Raw genomic sequence first — 5,538 nt, 5'->3', positions numbered from 1 at the left:
ACGACAAAGGGTTTGTATCACTACATCTGGTTTTTCTGTTGGCAATTCCCATGTCTTAGCATCAGTTAAACAACTTCTGCTTTTCATGCCTCCATTCAGACTTCCATCCATTCCCCATTTACATTTTCTTTTCTCTTCCAGCCCTTTCCCATCCCAGCCACATGCATGTATAGTTCTTCTGTCAAGGAACACATTTTGTGCCTCTCCACCCCCTTCTAACACAACAGAGGAGCTTCTTGTTTAAAACACTTTATAACAGAGAAGTAAGAGACAAATAATTGTTGTGTTCAGTCCTTCCAGTTGCTGGGGGACAGTGGGAGAGGCTTTCCCAGGGAGGCACAATTACTGGCACCACATAGCACAAGTCCTTCCAGCTGTGGTGTGTGCTCTGCTGCCTGGGGAGGACAAAGGTGTGAGCGAGCACTGTGCTGCCTCAGCCCCTGAATACCTTGGGCTGTTATAGCAAACAGGAGAGGAGGAAACGGGGCTGTAAATGGAGCCTTGTTTCCTTGCCACTGCCCACAATAAACACATCTGTGACCCAATGGTGTGAGAAACAGAGATGGGCAAGACAAGCCTGTTTGTGTCCAGGATGGGTGGACAAAGGGCGAGATTCAGCTTGGAACAGAGGGCAGCCCCTGGGGCTGGTTTGTCTTGGGGCTGTCACCCCAGCCACTTGTCTTGTCTTCACCTCCAGGTTACTGCTGTGGAGCAGCCTGCAGAGGGCATGCTGACAGCTTGGCAGATGTGCTGGTGCCACTTGGCCCAACATGGCATGGCAGGGAGCACCCAGTGCAGCAGGGAGGGACAGTCCCGAGACCCGATGGCACCTTTCTGTGTGGTACCCCCACTGGGCAAGGGCCCATTGCCTCTGAGGGCATCTCGACTCAGCAACTACTACATGTCAGCTGGTGGTCCACACACAAGGAGGGGAAGTCCACAGTTCTGCTGCCACTCAGTCCCTTTGCAGAGCTCATTTGCTTGGGTCCAGGATGTGTTTGGGTCCTGCAGGAAACAAGAGAGTAAAAAGTCCTTTATTTGGCTCAAACTGTCACCTAAGCCAACTCAAACTGTCACCTAAGCCCAGGCTCCCTCTGCTCTGGCTCCTTCATTCCAGGTGCACAGCCTTGTCAGAGCTACGAGTCGGTTTGCAGCCAGCACGTGGATGTCCTGCCTCTGTTCAGGGGAACACTCAGGGCAGCACACACCCGAACAGCAGCTGAAGTGCTTGCAAGCCCACTGTCAGAGCCTGTCCCCGTGCTCTGTCACAGTGGAGGTCCTGAGCGCTTCCAAATGCAGGCAGTGCCAGATGATGCCCAGTTTGCAGTTCACAGGCACAGTCATTGTGACCCTCTGCAGCTTACTCTGGCCCTGCCTTGCATCACACACATCTGCCTCCTTTGTTCCCTGCCCACTGACTTGCACGCTGCACACTCAGGTGTCCAGGAGCCCCCAGAGGAGAGAAGGCAACACCTTGGCCAGCTTTCGTTGTTTGCTGGTTGAAACCAATCCCAGCAGCAGTGGAGCCACTAAGCTTGGGCTCTTCTGAACTTTCCTTTTTTTTACCCCTCCCCTTCTTTTATGCCCCTGCAACAGGGAGAGCCCCTGGCCAGTAATTTGATCACCTTTGCACCAGAGCGGCAGATGAGGAGTGTGAGGGAGTGCCACTGGTTTAAGAAGCTGTGACGTGCTACAGGGTTAGTTAATTAGAAGGGTTAGGTGCTAGGCTGGACTTGACGATCTCAGAGGTCTTTTCCAACCTGCTTAATTCTGTGATTCTGTGATTTTCCTCAGCCCTGCCAGAACAGAAGGTTAGTGACAGTGAAACCACAAGCCTGGAGCTCCTGCCTCTCGTGCCAGGGAAGCACTCAGCTCAGGCAGCAGCCATGCCCCTCTCCAGGCGCATGCAGACCAGCTTGCCCGGGACCTCCCGCAGCAGGCTGGCTCTGCTGGCCAGGCCAATGGGATCCAGCCTGTGCCACAATACCTGCCTTATGAAAATGCATGCATCTCTTCAGCTGCCTGCTGAAACCTTTCAGCGGTCCTAATGAGCCTTCAGAACGCAGCTCCAGAGCAATCAGCTCTGGCTAACAAGCACCATTTCGATGCTAAACCCGTAAATTAGGCGCGCTGGCTAATTACAACCTTCCAAGCACTGCAAAAGTGCCAGTAAGACTATTAGCTGCTTTGAAATTCAGATATCAGTGCCTCCCACTCAGGGAGCATCCAGCTCAATAGCGGAGATGAAGTTACAGAACAGTCTCCTGAGCCAGCCAAAACAATATCTGCTTCCCAGCACGGGGAGCCCTGAATTGCAGATGCCAGTCAGGCATGGGGGAGCTGCACGAAAGGCTTGGAGGAAGCTTTCCTGTCTTCCTCCAGAGCAGAGTGTCCCACTTCATGGAAATAGAAATGTCTTCCAGGAAACATAATTTCTGGTGGAACACAAGCAGGTTTCTACCAGGAAAACCTGTCTGGCTTCTTCTCTGCTGCCTGTGCCCATGTCTCAGGACGGGCTGATATGGGCAGCTGTGGCTGGCCATGCCAGGAGCCAAGCTTGCTAGATCCTGCCTCCACAGCCTCCTGTGCCCATGCAGAGCTTTCCCTCACTGAGTACATAAAGAAGCACTTGTGCCAGGTTTATCCACAGCTGAAAACGTGCAGCAGGGAGCATATGAGTTGCTTCTGCAGCTGCTTCTGTCCCAGCTTCCTCATAAGAGTAACCTTGGCAGCAAAGGTAGTATGAGCAGAGTACTCACCAAAGCCAGCTGATGAGGGCAAGCTCTTCATTTTCTGTTAGAGAGCACAGGTGGTCACAGGCTGGCACTCAGACACAGCCTGTGGCCCTGCTTTATCTACTAGAAAAAGGCAACCAGAATCCTCTTTGAAGTCACCAGTGATGGATGTCCCCAAGTCTCAGCCTGGCCCTGAGACTGCCTCTGCTCTGCTTGCAGCAGTCAGTTACTGAAACAGAGGAAGGCACAGGGTAAATGGCTTAGCAAGAAGATGGCAACTGGATCCAGCACTGCAATGTGCATAGCTCTGTGCTGCTTCGTGCTTCAGAGCAGAGAGAGCTCATCCTCTCCAGTAAAGCTAAAAAGAGTAAAACTCTATTTTTTTCATGGAGAGTTCGTGTGAGCTTTCGAGTTTTCAAAGCCTTTCACTCATTTTCTTCCAGTTGTGGTGCTGAGAGCTTCCAGTCCCTGCAGCATCCAGGCTGGTGGGATGAGCTGAAACTGGGGCGGCATCAGCAAAGAGAGGAGCTAAAAGGAACGCAAAGGGATGGTGACAGCAACAGCAGTGTTGAGTACTGGTCTGCCCCCTGGAGCAATGCAGCGGGTGTGCTGTGCTGGCCCTGACAGCCGTGGGAGAGCTGTAGGCACACAGCAGCCCGCAGAGGCTTACAGCAGCCTACAGCAGAACTACCTCAGTGTAGATCTCTGCTTGCTTAGGTGGCAACAAGGCTTGGCAGTACTGTCTGAGCCCGTGTGCCAGCTTGATGAAATGCAATGCTCCCTGAGCAGCCCCTCTCTGACCTGGCTCTGCCCAGCTCTGCGTGTAAAGCCCATGCCGGGTGGCTGTGGAGAGCTCTAAGCTGCAGGCTGAATGCTTCACAGCTTCTGCAGGTGTGCTAGTTTGAAGCAAGCTGGAATGTTTTGGTAGAAGAACTAGATAACGGGCAGTGAAATGAAAAACAATTGTGTCTACTTCTCTCACAGTCACACTGAGAACTCTGGGAACAAGAAAGACTTTTTTCTCCATTTTGTCTCTCACTCTTGCTTTTGCCTTAGACCTGGTCACATCTCATTAACCCTGCTCCTACTAACCTTGCTCCCTAACCTCTTGGCTGCACCTCTTTTCTTCCTGAGAACTGGGGTAAGGTTGAGAGGGCCGGGGGAGGTGTTGGGGTGGTTTGAGAGCCCCTCCTGGGGACTCAGGTTTCTGGGAGGGGAGTTGTGCTTTTGTATTGTTTATCCTTTGTATATTTCTGTATATAATTGTATATAACTGTATATATTGTAAATAGCTGCTTGTAAATTCTGCTAGCTGTAAATAAATTGCTTCATCTATATTCCCAGGGTCCGTCTGAGTTTGCTGGGGCAAATACAAAAGTGTGGGGGGGCGGGGCAACCCCCAAACCATCACATTTTTGATTGGCGCCCAACGTGGGGCTAGATATTTTGGAGTGAGTGGAAATTAGCTCTGGGAATTAAGATGAAGCTAATCAAGCAGCTATTGTATTTGGTTGGTGCATTGCTCTGGTCTGGTTTTGTTTTCTTGGCATTTAGTTGGTTAAAAGGTCAAATTGTTGCTTATTTCATTGATCTGGCTTATAATAAGGCTAAAGCTAAGGTTTCAGATATGTTCTGGAGCTGGGGTGATTTTATTCTTGGTTATGCTGGTTTTAATATCTCTGAGAATATTACCAAGGACATTACAGGAGCTCTGGTCAATAATGTGACAATCAATGGAAATTCTGCTTTAAATATGGCTCTAATGAGAGTTATTCAGCCTAAGACAGGAATTCCAACTGTTTGTTTAGGTACATGCTCTTGTAAAACTGTTTTTCTTCTCACAATTTTTAATATTTGCCTCATGATTTTAATATTCATATTAATTTTGGCATTATTGGTGAAAAATTCAAAACCAGTTTCTGTAAGGACTAGGAAAAATTCTGTGTCTCAGAAGCAGTCTCTTTCACAGCAAAACAAGGGAACACAGTCATCGGCTTCCCCCTTGCCAGCCTCTGCCCCTCCTTCTCCTAGTGCTGGGAACACAGCCAGTGTTCCCGCCACTAATGTAAACAATGATAAGGATAACCAAAACAATGCCACAGAGTCCAGACAGGAATTGAACTTGGGACCTTTTGCACGGCAGGCAAGCACTCTACCCCAGAGCTACCATGACATCGCTAATGCTTTCTTCTCTATTCCCATAGCAAAGGAGTGCAGGCCTCAGTTTGCATTCACCTGGAGAGGAATCCAGTACCAGTTCAATCGTTTGCCTCAGGGGTGGAAACACAGCTCAACCATCTGTCACTCAGTCATCCACAATGCACTGGAGAAAGGTAAAGCTCCAGAGCACATCCAGTACATCGACGACATCATTGTGTGGGGCCAAACTGCTGAGGAAGTCTTCGAGAAAGGTAACAAAATCATTGACATTCTGTTGCAAGCAGGTTTTGCCATTAAGAGAGACAAGGTCAAAGGACCTGCCAGAGAAATTCAGTTTCTGGGAGTGCGGTGGCAGGATGGTCGCCGTTACATTCCTCAGGATGTGATTAACAAAGTCTCTACCATGGCAGTTCCCACCAGTAAGAAGGACACACTTTCTTTTCTTGGTGTGGTGGGATTTTGGAGACTACACATTCCTGGTTTCAGTCAGATTGTCAAACCTCTGCATGATGTGACTCGTAAGAGAAACAATTTTGAGTGGGGACCTGAACAACAAGCAGCCTTTGATCAGATTAAGCGAGAAGTAGTCCATGCAGTGGGCTTAGGACCTGTGAGATCTGGTCCGGACATTAAGAACATTCTG

The 5,538-nt window shown here is 49.7% G+C and overlaps 1 long non-coding RNA gene across 1 annotated transcript; it reads right to left on the bottom strand.

Moving 5' to 3' along the window:
* Window positions 1-233: 233 nt before the first annotated feature.
* Window positions 234-2,970, bottom strand: LOC135187586 (uncharacterized). The gene is made up of 2 exons (XR_010307379.1): window positions 2,760-2,970; window positions 234-1,005 (listed from the first exon to the last, which is right to left on the bottom strand). It is a non-coding gene; the product is annotated as an uncharacterized LOC135187586 (long non-coding RNA).
* Between the last annotated feature and the right edge of the window lie 2,568 nt (window positions 2,971-5,538).

This window comes from Pogoniulus pusillus, chromosome 27 (assembly GCF_015220805.1).
Source record: "Pogoniulus pusillus isolate bPogPus1 chromosome 27, bPogPus1.pri, whole genome shotgun sequence".
Lineage (NCBI taxonomy): Eukaryota > Metazoa > Chordata > Aves > Piciformes > Lybiidae > Pogoniulus > Pogoniulus pusillus.
The sequence above is the reverse complement of the archived record's forward strand: the minus strand, read 5'-3'. Positions and strand labels throughout refer to the sequence as shown.